We start from the raw sequence: 27,631 nt of genomic DNA, 5'->3' as shown, positions 1-27,631 counted from the left end.
GCTAAGAATCAGCTTACTGGGCTGTCTGTAAAAAAAAAAAATCTCATAGATTTGGGCTTAGGTTCAAGACTGACTTTTAGAGTAGATTGGCACATTTTTTCCATATAGTGTTCAACTGATATATGCTGTGCTTTTCATTAATTTGGATCAATAAATTGTATGTTTTGGGCAACAGGAGACTGGAGGTGGAATTGTTTGCTTGGAAGGTGACCAATCTTTAAAAAAAAAAACCCAAACCCAAAAAAAACCCCACCACCCTTTGTCTTCCTACATTTTAGCTGTTGGGTGCTGATGAAACATTTTTACTGTGTGAATAGCTCACCTATTACCTCTTTTCTTGGGTCTGGGAAATGTCTAATAATGAAGCCTATGTGAGGTCAGTCTCATAATTATAGCTGTCACCAGTCTTTCCCCTTCCCTGGATACTTTAGATCATAATCTGCAAAGCCAGAAGTATCTCCAAGGCTGAAAACTAATGATTGTATTAGCACTTAGTATCTACCAGATATCAAGGTCTTTGAAGTAAAAAAAGTCCAGCTCTGGCTAAAGGCAACAAAAGAACTGAATCTTAGAAGAACACAGCACTAGATTAATTCCTTGGCAGTCAGATATGCTGACGGACCAGATTTCCTTGGTTGAACACTAACAAAAATGTGACACGCGGCTGATACCTCCAGTTAAAACAAAAAATCATCTCTCTTGGCATATGAAACCTTTTCTGATATAGGAAAAATCCTAAAAATTTGACTCCAACATTATAAATTCTAAATACAGTTATGTTTCAGATTAAAATAGCTTGTCAATCATTCCTACTAGCTACCTCGTTCTGGTACTGAGAAACACATAACAAAAACCTAAAAAACATCTGCCTCAAATGAGTGCTAACAACAGTAACACATGGATAGACATGTTTCCATAGTGCAATCAGGTGTGTGTTTTTAGTAGACATAATATTCTTGATTATTAGGTATTTATATCGGATACAAGAGTGTCCGCTCTGTAATGACTTTTATCTAAGTGTCTTTACTAACTCAGACCAGATAGTCTGAATGTTGCTTCCTGTAACTTTTAACCTCTGCTCTTGGTTCATCAGCTCTGAACAAAATCACTTAGAGCTGAATGGATGATTTATGTGCACCTTTCTATTATTCTAGTATAAATCTGCCAAGAAAGTCTTGCTGAAAATTTCTAGTGGCTGTCTGGCCAGTGGAGACTGGGAACAAAGCAGCATATTAAATTCCTTAAAGTCAACACTGCTAAATGACAAATGGAATGGGTAGGACAATGCTTCCATACAGCAGGTAAAGAAATGACTGGACTGCTAGCCGAATGGTGAAAATCACATTTGAAGCAGAAGGAAGTTCTAAATAAACATAAGTATAGTGAGCTCATGGCATGCGAGACAGCACTGTGCTTAGCAGTAATGTGTTTTTATCAGACACTGTCATGCACAGAAATCCTTCTCCAGATCAGACAGCAGCAACAGACTTGGGAGCTAAATGCAAGTCAATGACGTGCAGACTGGGGAGGTACGTATTGGTCAGCTCACCTTTGAGGGCAATGAACTTGGGTGACAAGGGACAAAATTGTACGGCAAGATGAAAGACAATGCAGCTGTGCTTATGCACGTAAGTGCATGAGAGGAAGGAAAACGGTTGTTGAAGTCTGGCAGTGTACCAGCAGTATTTTGGTGTGCCTCAGATGGCTTGACGCTCTCATGTTGGGTATGAACATCAAATGCAAACTTCTAGCTGCGAATCTACTTTTGTGTGTGGATTTAGACCAGTTTCAGTAAAACATTGCTGGACTAATCTTCTACAATTTCCATAAGAATGTAGGCCAGGATGTTTAGGTATTGAGAGATAATTACAGGTATGTTCTTAGAATAGGCACTGTAACAAAACTTAAAACATCCTGTGGCCATTTATATTAATTTTCCAGTATCTTGGAGTAACTTGAGTATCACAGGATTAAAAGGGGAAGGGAGCACTGTAAATACAATAACATTTAGTAGCTTAATCTTGTATTCTCTGAAATTAATGACAAATCCCCTAGTTCATGTGCGGGATTAGTTTATTAATAAAGCATAACTAAGAACAGAAAAGTTCTTCCAGATATTTTAGTCAGTCAGCTCTGGTAAGGTAAATGTGTAACAGTCAACAGACATAGAATTTTGCCATTTTAAAGGAATATGGGTGTCCTTTAAGGGTTATCATCGTAAGGTTATGCCTTAATATTTTCAGACACAGCAGATGCCAAAAGTCTTTTAAAATTGTAATCTTCACTACTTCAGGCCAGTCACATCATTTAATATAATGCTGCTTTCTCATTTGACTTATATTTTTTTTGCATTTTTTTCTAAGGAAATATATTTATATTTGAATATATAAATTCTTTAATATATGTAGAAATTATAGACAGGGAAGTCTTTCATATTTTAACTCAATGGAGTTTTACCAGTGTTCAGTTGAAAAGTGGACTTCAGGCACTACCAGGAAGCCTCAAACTCTTTAATGAAACACGATGATACTGGATTTAGATTTTTCTAGGTGCATATTAATTGACATGAGAAATATTACCACCATAAGATATCAATTTATGTATACACATTTTTGCTACTAAGTAAAATATTGATGTGGTAAATTATTTGTACTTTGGATAATAGATTTCATGGAGAAGACAAGGGAATTTGTGACATTGTGACTTGGGATTTTGTTAATGCTAAATTCTGGAAGTGAATTGCATAAATGTGTATATAAACAATTACAGGAGGTGAGAGAAAAAGAGCAGAATAGACATTAAGATGATTGTGGAGCAAAAGCACAAATATAGTAGTAACTTCTGTATACAGCTTATGAACAAACTGTTACTTTTGTCTGGTAGTGTCTTTGAAAAAAATCATGGTTTCATTCTGCCTTGTTCACTTTACTGATTTTTAGATAATTCTTATTTATATAAGAGAAAAGAAACATTTAAATAATACAAATAAAACATAATAAAACCAAAATCAAAAATGCAATAAAACATTAAATAATGGGGTATTTTCTACTGCACTTTCCTTGGCTAACAGTACTAGATGAGGCATTTCATATTCTGTTTCACTTTGTTGCTATGTAAAAAGGTTTTGCCTTAGGAAAAGAAGACTTCCTGAAGTAAAGCACTTGAGAAATATATTTAAAAAAAACCTGCTTGCTCTTGTGCAAGTTCTAAAAAAGACAGTTTCTTATTCCTTTGAAAACAAAGCTCTATTCTTTGCAAGCAAGCAAATTTGTTTATCTAAAATGTCTGACTGTATTAATTATCTCTTAGTATTGACCTGAGGAAGTACATGACTGAGCCATCCCTGAAAGAGGAGTTAGTGTTGCAGAGTAGCTTCAGCTGCAGTATTGTTTTTGGTTTTAAGCCAACAGTTTTCAGGAATCATTCTTCCAATCTCTAGGGAAAAATCTGCACAGACACATTTATCTGTAATGTACGGTATACAAAAATAAAAAGAATATTCCAAGGACTATGAAAGCATTGACAATGTTAACATTTTATCCTTCAGATCACAGGCATGAATTTGATGGAAATTCAGTCTAATAAACAAAAGTCGCTTGTGTTGTTAGCGGCTTGCAAAGTATGATGCTTTCCCAGTTTCTTGAGAACAGGTGTACATTGCATTCATATTCAGCAACACTGAAAGGTGAAGGAGTAAACAGGCATGACAAATGGACCACCTTTCTCCATCTCCTCCCGTTTGGACACATGATCTTCCAATCTGGAAGATCAGATACACAATGGGAGGTGAGAAACGTGATGCCTGCAATGCAGCTACTTGTGCAGAGGATTCTGCAGAGCTCTGAAGCTCCAGAGCTGCCAATCCTTTGTCTGTCTAACAACTAACTTTCTCTGAAAGTATATATTTATTTTTTTTTATGAGGAAGTGGACCCTTAAGGAAAGAAAGGGGTAAGGAGACCACAGAAGGCTTAGTCTGCTCTATAAGCAATGTCCAGTTCAGCTCAATCCTTTAACAGAAGGGCTCTTGGGAGCTGTGGTTCATCTTCAGCTGAGCAGAACCATCAGGTACACTGAAGGATCTGTGTTTTGACATGAATTTGCATCTAAGGCAAGTTACCAGAAGAAAGGAACCAGAAGTTTAAAGCTGAGGCATGGCATCCTCAGGAAGGTGTTTCTGATGGGCTTGAACAAAAACAGGCAGCCAGAGTGGTGATAGCAGCTTGGTATTGCAGCGGACCACTTCAAACCATTACTGCCTGGTGCTTTTACCAAAATACAGTTGTTTAACTTGTAAATGCACAGGTGATAATACATAAATAAGAAGCATGAAGCATATGGGGAGTGACTTAGGGTGTGGTGGTAAGGTGTATGACTACTAGCATCTGAAAGAGGGAACTTTTAATCTCTGATCTGCAGTAAAGAGGCCATGCATGGCAAAGGCGGTGTGTGATAAAGGGTTTCTTCCTTTGCTGGGCTGCTCAGCGGGTGCTGTGCTGAGAGATCAAAGGGCTTCTCTCTCATTGTGCTCCAACAGAGGAAAATCCAAACAAAATACATTGTTTTTCATACGCTTCCAGCCATAGTCTCTTTCCAATCTTAACTGTCCAACAAGAGCAACTGTGTGCTCTTGAGCCCAGAGAGGTTTCAGCTATCAACACCCATAGAAAGGTATGTTATGTTGTCATTCTTGAATTAGAGACTTTAAAAAAAAAAAAAAAATTTTAGGTGATCCCAGACTAGCCATTTTGAGTAGCAAGTTTAGTATGGTTAAGTCTGTTCAGTTGTGAACCCTGCAGAACGCCTCGTATGAAATAATATATTTTTTCACATTTTTGAAGTGTTAGTTAAACTCAAAGTACACCCCTCTAGCTAGTCCTAGTAAAGGAAGATGTTTTTTACTTATTAACTTATCTTGGATACCTTTAAACTCTCTCTAGATTAAAAAAAATACATACTAATTTAATTGGTGAAGAAAAAATTAATAGAAATCAAGCAAATCGGAATTTCAGTCTTTTAATATCTTAAGGAAATAAAACGTAACCAGCCACACTAAATCAGTATTGAGGGAAGCTCAAAGACACTATAGTTCTGAATTGGTTTTATCCTGTTGTCATAAAAAGAGCAATAAAAAGTACTCTTGCAAAAATAAAGTTTGGCAGCAGGTGAATATAGGTCTTAAAGTTCAGTGATTGCCTGCAAATTTTGCTCAAACCTGCACTGACATCTCATAAAAGTTTCACAAAACTTCTCACAGGCTCTCTGGGGCTCTGTGCCCTGGGTCATGCATAGTATGGTTGGACTCAATGATCTTAAAGGTCTTTTCCAACCTAAATGATTTTATGAAATACTAGGACTTGTTGCTTTATTGAAGATAACGAATCAGGTTATCTTTAGGATATTTACGACACTGTCTAAACTGCATTCTTTTCCAAGTGAAAATTCAGTGTAACATCTCTTAATTACAGCTGAACATGTTTCAGAAGTGTAGATGGATCTGAGTGGACAGATTTATTTGCTTTAGGACCTAATCTTAAAACAATCACTCCTTCTGGTCAAGAAAAATCTTCAAGGGAATAGTTAGAATTATTTACAGATGCAGGGCTAACTTTTCTTTTTCTCCATGATCTTAAGCTCACAGTATTCCTAAAAGCTTCAGTAGAATTACTTTACATTTATATCTGCTTCAGATGAAGAATATTTGGCTGACTTTCAACACATAATGAGTAAAGCATATGACCTGGTGCATCTGCAGCAATCAGGAATGCTTACATTGAATTGGTACTACAGTAAATGTGAAGAATGGGCTCTTGCTGGTCCAAGAGCACTGAATGTGTGTGTCTGACTCGCACAAGCCCCCAGCTCCAGCCATTGATTACATGGAGGGCTTTCTCCTTGCATTCACTGATGCTTTTAAACAAGTCTTTTGCTGTGTAGATCAAAGGAATCTTTCCTGGTTAAATTATTTCCGTTAAATATTTTTACTGGTATATTTAGTCTGGTTTTCTGTTCATAGATTAATTTGAAACAATTTATCTTTGGTGTACATAATTTTAAATTGTTCAAGCAATGGTTTATGAAAATACATTTTGCTCAATGCTCTCTGCCATGCCAGTTTGCTTCAGCTGTCTCTTATTTGGCACGCTGGCTATCCACAATTTAGTGTATAACTGGTAGTTTCATTTCTGTGCCATTCTGATTCCAAACCTATAAAAGGCTTTAAGTTGAGCAGGCAGGTTTTTTGGCATAAATTCTATTCCTTAGTTTCTGCTACAAAGTTGTGTATAAGCACTTGTTGGAGGAAATATGTTTGTTTTTTACAGCAGCAACACAATAGGCTTTTCCATAACATCTGTGTTTCTCTTCAGGCTTTATTTCTCACTTGTACCTGTCCTCCACTCTACCCACAGCATGTTTCTCAGACCTGTATATTTGTGTTCAGATGACGGCTGGATGAATGTCTGGACTCAGGTGATTTACATTCAATCACAAGGGACAGATAGTTTTAGGCTTTCTTAAGAAAATTAAAGTGAAAAGTAAAAACTCAGCAAATTGGGAAGAAAGAGGATTTACTTTGGGGGTGTGAGGTTGCTTAATGTATTATTTAGAGATTTTTCTGTCTTCCTTTGTAGATATTTCCAATTTCTGCTAGTAAGAAACAAGTTGCAGAGCTGGAAAAGATGCCATACACACTTTAATTAAATCATTGGGCATGGCAGAATGACAAGAGGTTTTGAAACTGAAGAAACTTATCTATCTTTCATACATGCAGAAGGAGAGAGATGAGAGAACCAAGAATTACTTCACACGAAAGCCCAAGTGCCTCCTTAAACTCTAAATAGCAACAAATAGATATACACAAGCAATATTTATGTTTTCAAGCAGCGAGTCCTGTTTTTACAGATTGATCTCTTGTTTTTAAGTGCTGTAGATAATCTCCCGACTTTATGAACAACCTTTCTTGAGAACAGCAAGGTGACACTTGAGCCATTTTGTCATTGCTCTACGATTTCAATTGTGTGGTAAATCCAAGAAAAAATATTTTCCAGTGAACTGCCCTCAGTGTTTCTCCCTGCTATATGGGAACTAGACATGCTCTGCATAAATCAAAATGCTTAAGTGGTCCCCAGCATTGTAGATCCTGGGACATGCAGGAAGCCAAGGCTGTCCTCACAGAGGATCTGCTCCTTTGTACCAAACACCTTCTGCTGGTGAGGGTTTGGGCACTGACCAGTTGTTCAGGGGTTTATTCAGTTGCTGTTTAATCATAATCCCTTTGATGAGACCTTACAATGTATTAGTTTCCAAAAAGTAGGTCTGTAGATAACAAAGGATTCCCATATGTGGTCCAAGTCATAGGTACGCATTCATTACCCAACAGCATGGAGTTCTGGTCAACAATCTTAGAGTGAAACAGCATCAGATTCTGTGGCTGTACTGGCCCTTTTTGTGGAGGTGGCGTGAAGCTCACTTAGTGATACTCATCCTCTGCTACTTAGAAAATGGGGTCATGGTAACAGAGGTTCAGGTCAGGCAGGGTTGCTTGCCGACATGCACTGGACAGGAGTTTGTTGCCTGCTTTCAAATACAATTGGGAGTCACTTTGGTATTACTGACACTCGACGCTGGAAACGGCAGAACAGAATTCTGAATAAATGGAATGAACCTTGCTACTATTTTTCAGTAGAAAGGCAGCTATGAAATGTTAAGAAAAAAATTGTGTGCTAACCTTTCCATCCTGTAATGGACTTGCATACAAAAGGTACTTAGGATACCTGATACAGAGTGGGAACCCAGTGCTCAAAGGTAGGCTTCCCGCAGGAAAAAAACCACCAGAAGTGGGTTATCCAGAGCTGCCTTACAGGAGATGCAGGGCACATGGGTGTGTTGGCACTGGGATGCTGCAGTCAGTAAGTCTGTTCACGCGTCACGGTATGGGTATGTTCCTGGGTCTGCAGCCACTCTGACCAGGTGCTTATCAGGCTGTTTTTCTCGCTGTAGAAATGTCATTCCTTCTGCATTTACATCACAACTTCAAAATCAAAGTGCTTAGCCCTGGAGTGCTAGGTTTAGTTTTATTGTGTGGGCATCTGGTTTTAGCTCCACTACCCATCTTTTTTTCCAAACTTTTTCAGCTTCCTCTCTGCCTGCCTTTTAGGAGAGTGTTAGCCATCAGCAAGTGTTCCAGTGGTCTTCATCTGCTCAGTGAATTATGTATATTCTTCCTACACGATAGTACACCTTTAATGGGAAAGTGAGGAATAAGTTTGTGACTCACTTTTTTAAGTGGTTCAGGCTCCTAATGTTAGTTTTTGCTAATGCTGATGCTTCTGATCACTGCAGCCCAGAGACTAGGACCACGTGCTTCTGATTTCAGGGATAATTCACTACACTACTAAATAAATATTTGATTACATTGACCATGACAATAAAAATAATCTACTGACAAATATTCTCTTTAAGTATGTGAATTACTAATTTATGCAGATTACAGTATGAAATATCTTTTTTCCCACTTAGATGACTGACCTTTCTTAACTGTTCTCCTCTTTTCATTCTAAAATGAGCAAGCTGGTTCATCCAAATTATAAAAACTGTACTTTTGAGCACTGTAGACAGATTTCAACATATGCATATTCACAGATATTTATAACAACATGATTATAACTCAATACCTAGTCTTGTCCTTGAGGAATAGTGAAGGCAAAAGCATTCTGCAAGAGTAATCCCCAATTTCTTAACAGCTGAATTTTACTTTATTTTTTTAAATAACAAGCAATCAAAAACATACCTATCTAGTGGTGTGTTTAAAATGGGGAAAAAGAAAAAGAAAATCACTTTTTAATCAAAGTTTTCATTCTGCTTTAGTGATTAGAGAGGTACCACACCAATAGAAGTTACCTTCAGTTTTTTGAACAACAAAGGGCCTGAGTGATTATTCAGGGCAACTTAAGGGAATTCAGCGTACAACTCCCAGTGAAAAATGTATTATAGTATTGTTTTAATGCCAAGTGATTGAAGTATTAAAAACTATACAAAAAAAGACAATTACAACACCGATGGTTATAGAAAATAAACCTCATTGATTACAGTTGTAATGGCCGATGCTTCAAGGAATAAGTCTTGGCCCAACTTCCACTGGAATTAATGACTTTGTTATCAAACTTTAATAATGATTGAGTTGTGTTTACCCAGTTTTGGAAACTAACCTACTTCCTCAGGTCACTGGACTCCATTCCTTGCCTTTGTGTCCCCTTCTAGCATTGGCAAAAGAGGACAGAGAGGTATAACTGACCTAATAGGCAGTGGATGAGTAACTTCAGTGTTTTCCTAAAAAGAAATTCATGCCTCTCTCAAGGAGGTAAAAATCCATTGAATTCCATTAACTTAGACAATTTAAGACTCAGCCCTAGCTTCACCAAAATTATTTTTTTCCTCTAGTTTAAATGCAAGTTAATCCAGATCTTGAAGTATGAACTGAAAGTGTCTTTCTCTGCATGTGATTGCTTCCAGCTGTTCTTACAACTCACTCATGTCACTGACAAGAACAATTAGAAGTAAAACTAGCTTTTCTGGCTGATTGCCATTTTCTAACCAAAGCATTTGTGCATCTTGTTCAGCTTTTTGGTTTTATAGCCCATTTTAACACTGGTTTTACTCATTTGTGCCATTAACCTGTCTAGGGATGTGCATAGAAAAACCAAAGGAAGATCAGGTTGTGTTGTAATTAGAAGCCCCAGTTAATAGGCTTGGAGGCAGATCCAAACTCATGTCCTTAGTCTATGAATCTAGTTTAAACAACTGTTATGACCATTTTTCCCCAACTGCTTTAATTTTTGTTAAAAACTCAGCCCTGAACTATCCTCAAATATGACTGTGTAAGTCTTACTGGTATAAATGAGCAAGTCGTTTATTTGAATGAATGATCATTCAGAATGAGGTAATACTGCCTGGAAATGCTGAGATCCATTATCTATAACTATTAGATTCACTCGTGGCTTCAAGACATTCTTAAGTTCTGTATTTTTAAACAGCCCCAAATGATAGCTTTCTGTTCTGTTTTAACCAATGAGCCTCATGTGCTCTCAAGTGCTTTTACATTATATTTGGCTGATGCAACAGTTTAATATGGTTCCTTTGGAAGATTCAGTGACCCCAAGTAGGGCATATGGTTACCAGGGAAATGGAGCATTCACTTTTCAGATGCTTGGATGGCCTGTAAAACAGATGACTCCCTGGGTATATGAATAGTATCTGTAAAAATCACTGCTCAATATTATAGTACTATTAATAACTCCAATTCTATTCAGATCAATAATAAATCCTACTTCATATTTAAGCTGTCAGTGTTTCCAGTACTAATGTAGAACTTGGTAGGGTGTACCTCACAGTTAGCAGATCTCGATGCAAGACTGGAAGTCAAGGACTGCTTCAGTGAAGTTCTGTGTATATAAAGAAATTTTCAAGCATTCAAAGGATTAAAACTGAAATGATAAATTTTGAAATGTAATTATCCATGCTTTTTTTGAGTTGAAGTGTTGAAATATACCATAGACCTAAAAAAATATGGCAGTTCAACAGCTCCTGTTAGCTTTATCTTGTATATCTTGTCCTAGCAAAAGTCAGTAGCAAAAAGCTGTAATTTACAGAAAACTTGAGCAGGTTGTATCTGCGTATTTTGCTGTTAGAAAAAGTAGCTGTTTCCATTCATTCTAAAGAATTTCTGATGCTTTTCAAGCTATGTACCTCCATATGCTTCATGGCAAAAATCATCATTGTGTTTGTATGTCTAACTGTATGCACTACCCATTTGCAAATAATTTATAACGCTATAGTTACATCTGTATCTAAGCTGAAGAAAAGACAGCTTATGCACAATAGTCTATTCACAGACACACACACACAAAAAAAAATATCCAGGACACATTCTTATTCTTTTACAGAAAGCCCTATAGGAGCTTTTACTGTCCAGGCAGGTCCAGGTCACTGGCATGTTAAGCCTCCAGAAAGTCATTAAACTGCATGATCGTCTCTCTGTGCCTAAATTCTCCTGCTGTGGCCACCATGTTGTTGTAGCAGCAGAAATTAATGCTTTCCAAAGCATTTGATGAATGTACAAAAGCATTGGTGAATACTTTTCTGGAGACCTTTAAAACACTGAAGGGAAGTTTCCTATTAAATGTATAGGCAAGGAGGTGAAATATTCAGGTATATTGGTATGAAGTAAAGTCACTGTATAAACAGATTTCTTTAAATGCCTATTTCTTTTTCACAAGTAATCTTTAATCTTACCTCATAAAAATGAAAGTCTTTAATGGCTAAAGTAATTGAGGCAGGTTATGCATTACAAAGAACCTGTTAGGAAATCTTAACTGCTATATAGGTCTTTCAATCAAGTTAAGGGTTTGTAAAGCAGCCTAACAAGTTAAATCTAAAATTGCTGTAAACAATTCATGTTAATAACTCATGTAAGTTTCCTGTTTAAGCTTTCATTTAAATAGAGATTGAACTAAGAGCTGAAGCACAGGATATTAATGCAGAAAAACTGTGTACTGAGTAGTTATTCAGAACAAATGAACGCAAATTTCCTCTTTTATGTTTTGTTACCTATAGCCATGAAAGAAAGCCTGGTGAGCCCTTAAGGACAGAATACTACACAGCTGAATAACACCATCAGTCCTGAAGAACTAATGTAGAACTTCATTAATCATATATCTTTATATGTGATTTAAACTTCAATATGTAGTAATCCCCTGGCTGGAGGTAGGAAGCTGAGATAGCAGCGAGTATGCAGCGTAACAGCAGGCTGACAGCCATGAGCTTTTAGGCTTTTCCCCCACAACAAAATCCTCAGTATTAAATTCTGAGGTCAATTTTATTTCAAAATATATTACACCCTGCGAAAGATTTTTATTTTTTTTAATTCTTTAAGTCTGAGGGGGAGAGGGTTGCACTTGCTGCACAAATGCCATATTAACTGATTGACTCCATAAAAAAAACAAAGAGGAAGGAACAAGATCCTTGATATTAGGCCAGGCAGCGTTTTCCAGCCATTGCCCTACCTCAGCAGCTCTGACAGCGGCTGCGTACCCGGAGTCACTCACTGGCAGTAGTGGGGAGTAGCAGGATGGGTCTAAGTATTTGCCAGCTTGATCCTTTAGACCTGATTATTCTTTTTATGGCTTTCATATGGAAAAAAACTAAATTGTAGGCCAGAGAAGTGGTGTTTCCAAGAGAGCAGAGCTTTCTTTGCTCCGTTCCTCAAAAGCATACCTCCCTTATAGGCTGAATTCCAATCATTCTGTCCTCTAAAGGCAGCAGGGACTTCCACAATGTGAACACACTTTTGTGTGACAAAGAACCCTGTGTCCTCATTTGAAGAAAAAAAAAAAAAAGTCCTCATCCCAGAAAGTGAAGTTTAACAAACCTAACATATCAGGCTATCACACCAGTAATCCTTGTCGGGTGCTGCTAGTGAAACTGTGGGGCATACTAATTTTGCTGACATTTTCTCAGCATCTCAGCTGAGACTGTTTTTTTCAGCCAACACCATTTATTACCCTTTTAAAACTCAAATGCTGTAATCAAGTAAAAGGAACCTCTCTTTTACTATCAGTGGTAAAGCTTGTTTCCTCATGTCATTAATTACCAGTAGAGGTTTCACAGAGCATCTTGCAGGATAAGGGCCTTTATCATTAATTTCAAAGACATGCATTAAAAAGTCAAGAATACCAAGTCCTATGTGGATGTTCAAAATGTATTTTCAGGAGCACACTTAAATTATCACAAAGGCTAAAACTATTTTCCCAAGCCAAAACTTTATCTTTCCCTAGTTGTACCAGGTTTAAATTCCCAGGGGCAAAGAAGTCCTGATGATGAAGGTAGTGTGCTAACAGGCTTTTTCTTCTAGATACTGTGGACAATAGCTTGTAATATAATAACTTAGAGAATGTGTTTGGCAGAAAAGCTGCTGTAAAAGCAGGAAGAAGAAAAGGAGTGATAACTTCTGGTCAGTAATTCCTTGTTAACAATCACATTCTCCAGAGTATCAGGGTAGGTGCTGCCAGCACCTCTTTGTGTCTCTTCACTTCCATGCCTTTAGAAAGTGAAGTATAGAAACCAAAAACCATAGAGAAACTATACAGGAAAAAACCCCCCACAACATATCGAAACTAAAACCATCTGTGGCGTATGATACCAGGCAGCACTTACATATTGATAATTCTCCTATCACTGGTGGTTTTTCTTACTTGCCAGTCAGTGGCTGCTTGACACTGACTTTCATTAAAACACTGTCTAAAAATGTGAAATATATTCTTTCACCTACTCCTCCTGCACCAAGCACCTATTTTGTAAAGGTGTATAGTTTTAATAGGGCAGATTTTAAAGTGCAATGTGGCTAGCTGTTAAAAATTAAATCAAAAAAAAAAAAAGGGAACATAGGGATACCCCTGTGAAGGTTTTGGCCCAGATCCCTAATTTTCTTTTTAAAATCAACTTTCTTTTCTAGCCAGCACAGATCAAAGTCTATTGCTTTGTCTCAGCATTTGCTGGTGTTTCCATCTTTTTACCACTGCCAGAGCCAAACACCTCCTTCTCATCTCATTGCTCAACTCTCCTGTCATTAGTCAATGACACGCTGGGGAGCTGCACTACAAGCGAAAGGAAAGATGCTAGTGAAACTCTCTCTCTTTCCCTTCCACTCACACATCTGCAAATATAGATGTGCTACTCGTTGCCAAAGCACACTTTGCTGTTTTAAATAATCAGATATTAATCAGGGTTTTTTCAGCTGCCCAGTGTAAGTTAAAACTTTTATTCCATGACCCTGTACCAGCAAACATACTCATCTCTCATGCAGCACAAAGTTCAGCAGGAAAGCACATACATGAAGGTTATTTTAGACCTATACCTATTTTCCAATTATATTTTCTTCCAAGTGATTGGATCACTTATTACTCTTGTGACAGTGTTCGTTCCAATTTGGTATGAGAAATGGAAGAGTTATGTGGTTTCCGTGTGCTTCTACATTTGTATATTTCTGGTATTTCTATGCTAGAATACATTAATACACTGGTGTTGGTAGTCAAAATTAGAAGACTGTTTTGAACTATGAGATTTTTTCACAAAAATATTATGGTGCAAGCAGATGTAATTTATGGCAGGAATATGAAGATTTGACAGTTAATGAAAGCCAACCTATTTCATATAAGGTTAACTAGAAAAGAAAGAAACAAAATATATGCAACATTGATATCAAAACACTAAAAATATTAATATTCTAATTTCTCCTTTTAAACAATAGATTTTCTGATGCAATAGCATGTAGAACCTTGTATTAAGTTTGCATGGCAAGGTTTTGGTAGCAAGGAGGGGTGACAGGGGTAGTGTCTGTGAGAAGCTGCTAGAAGCTTCCCCCAGGTCCGATGGAGGCAATGCCGGGGAGCTCCAAGATGGACCCAGCACTGGCCAAGGCCAGCAATGGTAGTAATGCCTCTGGTTGTGCCAGTGAAATCCCCAAAGGCGGCACAAAGGAATATCTGACGGCTGCAATGTTTTAGCACTGGGGGAGGCTGAGAAGAAGACAACTTGCTTTGTTTTCTGTAAGAAATTGTTAGGTGTTGCAACTCGTTACACACTGTAACAAATTTGTACAAAGTTTGGTTTTACCTCTGTTGTGTACAACCACCCATGAAGGCTGTGACAGACAAAGATTTTAGTCATCTGAAACAGCTCAGAGGGGATCATCTCAGTGTTCCCAGTGTAGGAGCTGGCTCGGACTTCAGGGATCTACCTGTTCATTCCAATGTAAATATACATAAATCTCCTTTGAGAAGTTCAAGAGTATTTTCCTGTTTCTCTGTCTTTTCCTACAATGTAAGCAGCATTGGTGTCAAAGGCTAGCCAGAGAAAAGCAGCACACACTTCCATGTTGCACTATCACTATGAGAAAAAAATCACTATGTAATGGCAATTTAATATTTCCTATCTTGATAATTACCAGCGCCGGAATAATGTCTGACCAAGCCTTTGTAAAGCATTTGCTGTAGCACACAAGACTGAACCCATTCTCATTGGTATTGAAACATAAACTCTTTTTCTTTTTTCTTTCTTTTTTTTTTTTTCCCCCTGCTCACCATCAGTAGTCATGCAGAAGGGGTAAAACATAACAGCGTTCCCTCCAGGCAACAGTGAAACCATTTAGCTAAGGAAAATTACAACTAATAATGCTTTGAGCTCTTCAAATTGCCTGCAAATGCATTTTGCTGAGGAGCCTGTCAAAATCATCTCAAGAATTTCAACATCCAAAGGCTAGGCAGGCAAGAAGAGGGTGGTCTGGTAGAAGCAGGCTTCCCAGGCAGCCCAGCAGAACGTGATGTATCTTCCCTGCACCCCTGACCCTGCTCCTGGAGGACTGTTAGGTATTACTCATTGCAGGCCCCAGACTAGTGGAAGCTATATTTCTCAAAGGGCAGATTAGTGATCAGAAGAGTTTAGGGTTGGGGTTGTTTGTTTGGTTGGTTGGTTTTTGGGTTTCTTTTTTTGGGTCTGTCAGCTTGATGTGAGGGGGTTTTTTTTTATGTTTATCGTGTCTGTTTGAAGCTCCTCTGTCAGGCATTTTGAATGCTAAAATAAGCGCTGAGGAGGCAGGCCGGTGGTGAAAGAACAAATAGTAAGGAGCTGTGCAGGGGAAAGGCAAATGGAGATCTCTGTCACCACACAAAGCACAAGAAAATAAGGTATGAAAATGGTTTTGAAAAGTCTGCTATTTTAAAGTATCCTCCTTCTGGTTGATTTTGCTAATAGCAAGAATATTGTCTAAAAAATGAATTCTTACAGAACTGTACATATTTTAAGTGGCTCCACTGTAAGGACTTCTTTCTTTTCAAGCTTTACGTTAAACATGTTTATTCAAATGTAAGAAATATAAGAATTTCTTAGAAATTGCATACAAATTATGAGAATTTTTAACAATATAATAGTGTTTCCCAGAAATTAAAGTATGGATTCAGAAGTTAAACCCCTAAGTTCTCTATAACGCCTTGACATAAATTGGACATTGGGCAGTGTTATTTATTGTCTCTGCCGCAGTTCAGTCCCTCAAAACACTAAAAAAAAAAAAAAAGTAATTTATTACTGGCCCATTCAAGCTTTTAGGCTGATCTTTTAAGAAGAGGCTACTGAATACAAGTAAATTAAATAAACAGTGCATCCTTTTAGAGACCTTTGCATTTTGTTGAACCCAGAAAATAAATTCTAGAAATACTCCATGCTGTTGCCTACCTATATAATGCAACTGCATCACATATCTAGTCTTTATTATTGGCATAAGCATTCAGTTCTTAGGCATTAGACTTCAGTGTCGAAAAAGCTTGCAAAAAATTACATTTAGTAGAAGGGTGAAGTGGCGTACGTGTTTTCTTTTGTCTGTTAGTAGCGTGATGCTTGAGGCTAGTGGTTATATTGCTGCAGTTTATGCCTAACATATATTTAGCCTAATTAGCAAATGAGGTCAGCAATTAGATAGCTGAAGGGGATGAGTGCATGAGCCCAGCTAGGCCTTGAAAGTTATAAGGAAAAAAGCACAGGATAAAATCTTTATGTTAGCCTTAAATTGCAGAAATGTAATACCAGCAAGAAAAGACTGCCACAAAACTTACTCACAGAGGACAGAAAAGCCACCAGATCAATGGCTTTGATACTGCAGTGGCTGATCAATAGAGTAATGATGTGGGAAATTACATATTCATTGCACATACCCCACACATCTGCTGAACTGACCTCCTTTCTGGCAGGTGAGGTAGGCAGGGAAATGAGTGTGGGCTGCTCTCTCTTGAACTTGAAGGAGTCACCACAGGCTGCCTGCTCGGTAGTAGCAGAACCTGCACTAACAAATAGCACTGACTTGATACCACAACTGTTGGAGGCTTTTTAATCCTCATTTTGCATGACAGTGTACAACTCATCTGGCTCCCCCATTGCCTGCAAGCTAAGCAGGGTAGGTGGTCTAAAAGTCCTTGAACCCATGAGCCCTCATCTTCAAGGTCCTGAAATACTTCAGTGTGTATGATCCAGTTCCTTGACAAGAATCACAAAGGGAGGAACATAATATAAAGGGATAAAAGGGAAGCTGTCTTTAATGAGCATACATGGCTCTCTGTCATAATGAATTACTCTGTGATGCTCTTGATTAATTGTGCTGCCACTTGTTGTATGGCAGCACAGTAACGCAAGCCAAATAAGTGCAATGCAAGACTGTCTGCAAAATTAGTAAGCTTTTTAAATTTAATATTTATGACTGTCTGCCAGCTGTGACAATCCTTTGACATATATGTGATCTTGCCTGCGGTGTCCTGAATTAAAATGGATCATATAGAGCCTGGATTCGGTGCAGAGCCAATGAACCTATGCAAGCTGATGAGCCAGAAGGTGCTACAAATTAAAATGAATTTGTGCCAATCTCTCTTGAGCTAGTTGTGTTATTACTATGTTCCACTCTGCCTCTTTTTAAGATATTCTGTCATCATGCTTTTACAAGTATGTCATCATCTTTTATTCTTTGCATACATTTTCTTGTAATTGAGATATTTTTTCTTTCTTGTACCTGGTACTTATATTATGCACCTGTTTTCAGATTACTGATGTAGTGCTAGTAAAACTGATTACAATAGCACCACAGAAATTCCAGTCCAAACAGGATACAAATTCTTTGTTCAAGTCAAAATTTCAGTTATGGATGAAGATCAGTTATAAGTGGACCTGTTGAGACGAGCCCAGATGAGGGGCAAAAAGATGCTCAGAGGGCTGGAGCAGCTCTCCTGTGAAGACAGTCTGAGAGAGTTGGGGATGTTCAGCCTGGAGAAGAGAAGGCTCCAGGGAGACCTTATAGCAGCCTGCCAGTACCTAAAGAAAGCTGAAAAATGCCTTTTTACAAGGGCATGTAGTGACAGGACAAGGGGGAATGGCTTTAAGCTGAAAAATGGTAGATTTAGATTGGCTGCTTAGGAAGTAATTCTTTCCTGTGAGGGCGGTGAGGCACTGGAACAGGTTTCCCATCATTCCTGATGATGGGAAGTGCTGAAGGCCAGGCTGGATGGGGCTTCGAACAAGGTGGTCTAGTGGAAGGTGTCCCTGACCATGGCAGGGTGGCTGGAGATGAGTGGTCTTTAAAGTCTCTTCCAACCCAAACCATTCTATGATTCTATGAAGACCGTCCTCAAGCATTCTGCTTCCTGGGCTTGCGGCATGATCACTCTCCCTCAGATAATAAGCTGTTGAGACTTATTTTAAAAGCATATAATCTGAATGAAAAAGTTTCAAAAATACCACATCATGATACTTATTAATAATTCAACTTCTGATGCTTTTGATTATGTTGCTTTTCATCATTATTTTTCAAGGGAAAGGGAATTTCTCAACTTTTCCAGAGATTGAAATTTTAAGATTAAGTCCATCATGGCAAATTATGTTTCTGTAATGTTATTAGGAAACCAGACAGTGTTTGATGATTTGGGCTTTGATATTTACTGAGCTTTGCTCTCCCTGGTGTTCTACCATGGGAAGAAGAATTCTGCCAAATTAAGTGCTTCTGAGAATTCCTCCTTCTAACACTGAGGGAGGCTATAACCTCAGGTTCCAGAGTAGACATAAATATTTTTGATCTCCAACCCCATATTAAGTGAACATCCAATAGAAGCTAGCATCACTAAATATTTTTTTCTGCTCTCCAGTGGGTCAATAATGGATTGATGCGAGTTTCTCTCAGCACTGTATGCACAGCACAGCTATGCTGGAAGCTGCTCCACCTGCTTTTGCACAATTGTGTAGGCAGACCTAGGAGGGTGAGGTTTTCAGTTGTCTACTCAGCAGAAGAATATGGTGTCTGCATTGAAACAATCCCTCCATAAACTGCAAACAATCAGGACAAAGTGGTTTGCACAGTTATATGGTATAGCTAACTAGGACCGTGTTACATGGACCAGAATCTATCTAAAAGAGATTCAGCTTGTAATTCTTCTGCAGTAAAAATGATATAAAGGACTGTGGCTTTTTGCTCAAGTAAGTTATACCAAAAATATAGAGAAGAGAGGCTTGGAAGTATGATTACAGCTCAGAAGTTCCTCTGAGAAAGAAAGAGATAGGTTTCCAGAAGAAACACTGAAGTTCTGCTTCTGGAAGGAAATGCATGATTTAGCTTATTAATGGAGGGCATAAAAGCACCAAATGAAATGAGCAAAGAGAAAATTCAAGATAAATAGCTGTAAAAGTAGTGACTTCAGCCCTTTCCTGGAATTTTTTTCAATTAAATAGAGGAATCACTTGTAAAGGTGCAGGAGGAAAATGTTCAGCATTGACAGATGGAGACATAAAAGGATTAATCGGAATTATCTGAGACATCACTTAGTTTCTTTAATATTTGAAACAGAAAATTCCTGCTCTCTGGAAACTTCAGTTTTACTCCTTTTTATTTGACAAAGATTTTTTTTTTTCATAATGATTTCCCGAATTAATTGGTGATTAAATATCTAGTTTAAATATGAATCATGATATTTATAATTTGTGGAAATGCACCAAGGTTGAGTCCATTCCATACAGGTTTTTTTTTCCGCAGCTCTGAGCTGTCACAGAAAGAATATTAACTCTGGATACATTGCAAATTGGGTAAGTTAAAAAAGAATCCACTGATGCCAGTGCTCCATTAACATGGGAAACAATAAACATGTGTTTGGTAAACCCAAACCCATTTTTGGACATAAGCAATTTGCTGAGTAACCCTCTACGTGTTACTCCCAAGACAAGAAAGTCACAGCTCAGTGTCATGAACACAGCATCCCACCTCTCATTTAAAGAAAATAGAAGAGTAAGAGGTAATTCTGTCCTTGTAATACACAATGGAGAAGCAACATAAAATAATTCAGTAGCTAGGGCACAGCTCTACACCCAGAACTAGGACATCCAGATTCAGTTGCCTTAAGAGGGTTTAAGTGCACATCTCTTCTTGGCATGTAGTCTTACCCCTGGACGAAGGCTGATCTGAGCCTGAGGGATACTGCTTTCCTCACCCGTTTAAACCCTGCCATCCTGCTGGGTGTCTCCTGCTCCACGAACGCTGGCTTCTTTCCAGCACTACAGGGAGGACGAGGGAAAGATTTGCAACCACATCAAAACTGAAATGCCTTTGGGTGTCCAGGGAAGGAGGCTTCAAGAGCACATCAGGAGCAGAGGTATCTGTAGAGCCTGTGTGCTGCAGGGGTAGTTGGTAGTAGACTGGGAGGATTTTGAATGTGTGACCAAATCTCATATAAGGTTCTTAAGCCCTGTTTTGGATCTGTATGTTTCCTGTGACTTAATTGTAACCTAGCTGTGCTTTTAAAATGCCTTTTAGAGAAGGTAAGAGACCTTGTAAATAGACATGACATAATTTAGAGGACATTTTTTAATTCAAATTATTTTTAAAAAGCTTTGTTGAGTAATATCTAAACTGGAGTTCACTACAACAGTATTGAAGTACTCACCCAAAATTATTAACATTCATTTAACCTTTAAACATCTTTATCCTAAGATTGGCTAGATCCCAAGCTACAGATGATCACACTTCATTGAAATATTTTATATTCTCCCACACAACTCCTACACACATTTTTCATAAAACTGGTTTGCATTACTCTTGGGCTATCTCCAAGGATCTAATCCTATTGCTCTCGCTCAGGTTAGTGATGCCTCACTCTGCAAAGTCACATTAATTCTGAGCACTTCCCCTTCTCAGACCTCTCCTGAACTACAGAATCATAGCGCCTTTCAGCAACATACTTGACGCCAACAGCAATTACATCTGAGAAGTTCTGCCAATAGTCCTTCTCTCCTCCCAGCCCACTGACTGAGCTGCGAGGCGGGATGTGTTATGCGGCTGTGCGCAGCCCAGTGCAGGAGGCAGCCTCTCTGGCACTCCTCCAGCACCTTGCTTCCCCAAGCTGAGTTACTAGTTTCTTACCACGCATGCGAAGGTACTGTGTTCGGACACTGCAGTGACAAACACCAAGGAAACCCATTACGGAAGGAAAGGTGGACATGGCTCTAGGGCAGCTGTAGCCAAGCCTTCTGTCTGCGTCCATGTTGCTGCTACTTCAGGGAAGCAATAATGCAGAAGGTCCCGTTATGCAATGCAGAGCTATAGGTTATGTAAGGCAGATGCAGTAAACCTTGACACCAAGCAAAACGTAACTTCAATCCTGTCGCAAATTGATTATTAAGCACCACAGTAATTTTTCCTATAGCACCAAAGTCTGAATCAATCCTAATACAGACATCACTTGCCCTAGTATGACCCTATTGATTTAACAAAATTTTACATCAATGAGGGCAGAAAGGGGTAATGAAATTAGCTGTAGGTGACTTGGTACAGTACAACCCATGCTTAAACACTAAATATAAATGACTGATTTCATATTTCTTAAGCAAACTTCATTCTTTTTAAAATAAAAGGAATTTTAGTGGTATTTACTATGTCTCAAAAGCAGGTTATTCTTTACTCAGATGCCCAGCTATGGCTAATACATCTAAATCCTGTTAGAGAAGTAGGGGGTTCTTTGGCGTTCATAAGCATGAGAAGCTAAATGCTATCTAATGCTACAATATAGATATACTGTATTTGGAACAGCCCCTGAGTTACTGCTGTACTTTATTGTGCAGTGTTCTGCTTCGTGCCTAATCTGAAGCAACGAAAATATAAGGATGAGCCCTGATATCTTTCTGCTTCTTTAAAATTGTCCACTGTCAAATTCCCTGTGATTATATTGATTAAAGTTTTCTTTCAGTTTTGCCTGTAGCTGAAACACATTCCTCATTTGTAGAGGCTGACTTCATCCTGTCATTTCATTGTGTCATAAGCATATATTTAAAGTTTGTTTATAAGGATGAAAGTGAATTCTATTACAATGCAATCACTGACAGAGGTGTTAAAACCCACATTTTCTCTCAGCATTTTCCTGACAATGCTGAAGTGTGGTTGTCTGAACCAAAGAGAGAGCTTTATTCGTGAATTAATTTTTCACACATTTTTCAGTGAACAAGAGTGCACAGCCACACATACACACAGTGTCTATGATTTTAAAAATTCATGCCCCAAATCTTAAAATAGTTTTTGATGGACAACAGACAGAAGCTATAGGCAGCCCTGAGCTACCTTCTGATAAGAATTGGGTTAAAAATCAAATCCTTATTTAGTGAGATGTTGAAGTAGAGGCAGAGAGGGTAGAGGAAAAACAGAAAGGTCTTTCCCAGGTGAAAACCAGCAATAGTTGTACGGCCTTCACCATGGAAGCACAAAAGGATACTGGTACTGTAGCTCCTGGCCCTCCTGCACTGGAGATCTTGAGAGTGTTCTTCCAGCTATGGCTCTAACATCACTAAATCCTCAGTAAGTGTGGATTGAGGGGGAGGACAGCACACCAAGGGCAGAAACTGGGGAGGAACCACCGCTTCCCCACCAAAGTCCATCCTCTATCCTTCACTGAACATTTGAGCATGTTCTTCCTGTTTCAGACTGACAGACTCCTCTACCAATGAGATACAAAGCCCATCACTGCAGACAGCATGCACATCTAGGCAGCGGCTGGGGTTTCTAGCGCAGTGGCCTCCGTAGCACTGCTGCAGCCCCCTTGCCTGCTCCTGGCACCTGCAGAAGCCATCCTTCCAGGGTGCGGCCAACCCCGTGGCAAACCCTCTGCTTTGCTGAATCGGCTGGAGTCTCTATGCTTTACCTTTCGTAATTTTTGGCTTAACGTATTAGATAAGCGGTATGTTAATAAACATTGGGGAAACAGGCAGTTCTGTGAAACTGAAAGGTTGTTATTTCGATCTGACTGAGAGATATGCTGCAGTCCGGTTCTTCTGGCTGCTGATCAAGGTGCCGTAGTTCACAGTTTGTCATCTCCAAGATCTATTGCAGCAGGCACCCCCTTCCCACCGACGAGGGGAGCAGAAGGGACCCATCAACTCTGCATGTGCACCCTGCTGACCATCAACTGCCAAGACCCTTTTAAGGCCTCCCTGCTCAATCTCCAACAGGCTATGCCTAAAGTACCTCCAGCTGCTTTTCCAGTAGTTTTCTGCTATTAGCCAATATGACCATTAAGAAAGGTGCAAATTTATTCTTTTGAACAATTTCTCCTTTAATTCATAAGAATTTTTCAAAATGAAAACTGAAAATAGATGGAGTATATTAACATCATTACAAGTGCTGCTGTTCAGTCATTCAACATCTTTTCTGTAAATAATGAGAACAGGAAACAAAGTTGCTTCATTTCATAAACTTGCACTCGCAATAAGTTAGTCTCTGTGTTCATTTCCCCAAATTAAAGTTCAGTTCTTAAATTCACTATGCTAATACATATCTTGTTCATTTTCCAGATAGCATTTTAAATTCCAAACCTGAATTGTTAGATGCCTATTTACATTTTAATTCCGAGACCTACAAAAAGAAGTCTTTTTGTTTTCAAGTCAACAATTCTGATATTTTCTCTTAAAAATGAAGAAATGCCTTTGGTTAACCAATATAAATACATATTTCGTATGCAGAATATCTTCATCTCTAATATTATCTATGTTGGGGTTTTTTTTCTGAAAAGCAAAGGATCTGTATTTATTTCATAAATATAGGTAAGCCTTTATGTGTTTTACCCAGCATTGTCTAATTTTTCATAATGAAGAACTGCATAGGCCTTAAACATTTTTCTAACATGATGTAATTAAGTTCACTTCTAATAAATAAATCTGCTCCCAAGGCTTTTTTAGTTTCACATCAGATTTCTTCATCCTAGGTTTCTCTAGGTTTTTCCTAGGAAAGTAAGGCTGGGGGTGGGTGTGGGTGTGGGTGGGGATGCTTTTCCCTCATTTTATAATTTCCGTGTATTTTGTTTACAAAAAACTTTGATGAATCAGTTACAAGGAAAGGAAAGCTTTGAAATCCTGGGGCACAATGCAAAGGGAAGAAAGACCTAGAGCCTTTCTGCAAACGCCTGAGCTCTCCTCCTAAGAAGTCAGGGCTTTAGGGCTTCTGGAAGAATGCCATGTCCCCACCCCAAGGATGTTGCTGTAGTCAATAATAGGTAGTCAGGAAACAATCTAGTATAAGGACCTTTGCTTTCTCCTGTCAGCCTTTTCATGTGAATTTCCTCGAAAAAGACCACGTAATTCCCTGACTACTGAATTCAGAGCTGAAGTCCTCTATTATTCAGTTCCACGCTTCCTTTATCATTCTTTGAAAGAAATGAAAGCAAGAAAGGGCACGGGCCGAAATAATCAAGCGGAAAGGCCATAAGTATGTTTTGGACTGAAAAAAAAACCCCAAACACTGAACACTGACATTCTTTAACAATGCACCAAGCAATCTGATCATGAACTTAGCTGCCAAAATGTCATTCATCGCCACTTAGTGCCTTAGCTACTTCATCATACTTTGCCATTTGAATTATTATTCTTGCCTTCCCAGCCCTTTACATGCCCAGACCTCTGTTGCATATTGCATTACCTATTTTAACTTTCCAAAGCAAAATAGTCTCACAGCCCTCCAAACCCTCCTACCCTACTGAGCCCAGTTCCATGCCCTGATTTTTCTCTGCCTCACTTTCCTGACGCACGTTGTATGAGCCAGTTATCGAACTTTGAAGATATATTTCTGATGGGTCGATTTTTAGAGGTTCTAACTATTCCTTTTATTTTCCAAGACTGCCTTCACTGGTCTTCTTACATGGTACTATCTTTACAGTGGGAATGCTGTACATAATTGTGCTTTTCGTGCACTTTCCAATACATATTTAGTGCTTAAAGAATTGTTAAAAAAAGTGAAATAATGAACTTACTGACTCCAGTAGTCACAAACACTTATGCCTCCAGTCAAAGAAAGGAAGAATCTTCATACTCAAAGGCAAAATGTTGGATTAAATATTGCTTGGTAAAAAAGGAAAAAGAAAAGTTCAGGTGTGCTGCTACACTTTGGTTGAACAATGTACACAAACATGCATATTCCAATAGTCCTCCATAATACTGAAACCAGTACTTATACCTATAGTTAATGCACAGGGAATAAGCTACATTAGTGTCTAAGTTTGTTTCCCGTACGAATTAGCAGCCTTTCATAGTTATTGCAATTATATCAGTAAAAATCATATTCTTAAGCAAAACAGTTATGGCAAGATGTAAACCAGCCTCTAAAAATTGTACAGGTTAGTAATAATACCAATGACAAAAAGTAAAGATATCTTTGAAATCCTCAGATTTATTTATTCATTCATTCATTCATTCATTCATTATTTATTTATTTAGTTATTTATTTGTTTATTTAATTTCTTTATTAAATCAAGCGATCATGCTGTAAGGACAAGCAAAATTGCATCTATGCAGTATGAACATTGATTTGGTTTCATAAACCAACTTGAACTACTTAAGAGATGAAAGGTAACTCCTTGTCACCTGCACTGTAGACCCATCATTAATTGTATCACTGCAGATAGAGGAAATTTCTTTCATTGAATCCATTCTCTCACATTTGAGATATACAGGGGGCATCTTTCTAATATAACAGATTAAACTGTGCAATTATTCTTCTTGTTAAAGAACTGCAACAATGCTGGAAAATGTAACCACTGTGTTTTGTCTTTTTTTTTTTTTTTTAAGTTTACCTTAACTTCACTGGTACTCAGTGTGAAAAGATGTAAGACATGCAGTTCAGTTTTGTGGTGATGTATTGTCTTGCCTTTAAGAGAGTCACAGAGACTGTTCCTTAGCTATTACGTTAGATAGATATTTTGCAGGCTTTTTTTCTAAGCTATTAGTGCTCTGCAGAGGTTCATGCCCAAAGGGTGTTCTCTGTTTTAATGTTGTTAAATTACATTTAGAAGATAACAGAAGTATTGATCTGAATAAGAAGGCAACATTCAGGATTGATCAGGTCAGCTACGATAGTTATCATGTATTTGGGAAGACATGGTGATTTTTATGTTTTTTACTGATCTCCCTTGCAGTCTAAGTTGCTGTTCAATAGCTGTATTACTAACCTAGTTATTTCATTATAACAAGTGACAAGTAATACCTCTTTTAGCCCTACAGTACCTTATTTCAGATTCTGTGATTCTAACACAGATTCAGCCAATACTGGTTCAAGCTAAAGGCTATTACTTCTTCATGAGGAACGTATCAGCCTCTTCAGATGAAGAGTCACAGGATGGACATATCTGCCACTCGTGTTTGCCAACAAAGGTCAGAACGCAAGCATCAGCATTCAAGAACATTACAGTAGTTTGGAAGCTGCCTGGGGGATATGTCTAGCAACTTGAGACTCAAAATCCTGCCTCCATCTGTCTCCTGCCAAAGCACAGTAAAATACGCCTATGCTCCTTATGCTACCATTCATGAATGTCAAAAGAGTCACCTTCCAGCATCAATCAGGAAGAATCACTTCTGAAAACAAGCAGTGTGATCTTCTGGTTTTCTCCTGTGAACAAAGGTCTGTACCATATGCAAATATCATAAATCTAATCACCTAACAGAATAGCTAGATTAAAGGTCAGGTGGAGATGTCATATTGACAATGCCCTTCTCAGTCAAGACCCAGCTATATCATTGTTTGAATGCAGACTCTAGACCAGGGGTCCTCAAACATTTTAACCAGGGGGCCAGCACGCAGATGAAGTGGCAGGCAGTCATCTGCGGCTGCTCGGTTCCCCCCCCCCAACCCCCGGCAGGGGGGTGGGGGCGGGGGGTTCTGTAAATACCAGGGGCTGGATTGAGGACCCTGGGGGGCTGTATCCAACCCACGGTCCGTAGTTTGAGGACCTCTGCTCTAGAGCATTAGTAAGTCTTAGAGCTGAAAATATTATCAATGTACCCAATTCTGATGCAGTGCTGTTCTCTTAGCCAGCATATACAGGATTAGATGTGGTTTTGTACTCTGAAAAGGTCTAGATCCCCGTAAGTGTTGTAACGATTAGTACAATTTTCCCCATCTTTTGCTGGCTAAGTAACATCATCAGGAGAGGGAAGAAAGGACCAGAATGGATGAAGGCACTTAAGCAACAAAACTGAATCCCACAGTAGTGAAAGGGCACTTGAGCACATCCACTCGTGTTTAGTGTTGTGGCAGTAACACTGCACTGACCAGCAATGACTTCCCTGATGCCTCTACTGATGATCTAACATCACCAGCTTCTGATTACATGCACTGAAGATAACATCCTGCCATCCAAAGTCTTCTCCACTCTGTCAGGTAAGTGAGAAAAACCAGTAAAGATGAGCCCTTTATCAGAGTTTTACACAGTCATAAAAACCTCTGAGGCTCCTAGGATGCAGATACTTGCAGACAAAACCACTCTTATTTCCCTTTCAAATGATGAAGAACTTAGCAGAACTGACTAGTTTTCCTGTAATTTCTGTGCCCACTGAAATATTTTATTAAGCAGTTAAGTAGACCTAGAGCTGAAAGGTATCCCATTTTTCTGACCAAGGCAACAACCAGTGACAGGAGTCTACTTTTCATTCTTTTCTCCAGGTCTTATCTCTCTGCCACCTCTAGTGCCCTAAACCATGCACTGTTTTACTTATTTTGTAAGTTACCTGCAGTATCCCTCTTTTTCAAAC

Source organism: Falco rusticolus, chromosome 1 (genome assembly GCF_015220075.1).
Source record: "Falco rusticolus isolate bFalRus1 chromosome 1, bFalRus1.pri, whole genome shotgun sequence".
Taxonomy (NCBI): Eukaryota; Metazoa; Chordata; class Aves; order Falconiformes; family Falconidae; genus Falco; species Falco rusticolus.
Note: the sequence above shows the minus strand (reverse complement) of the source record.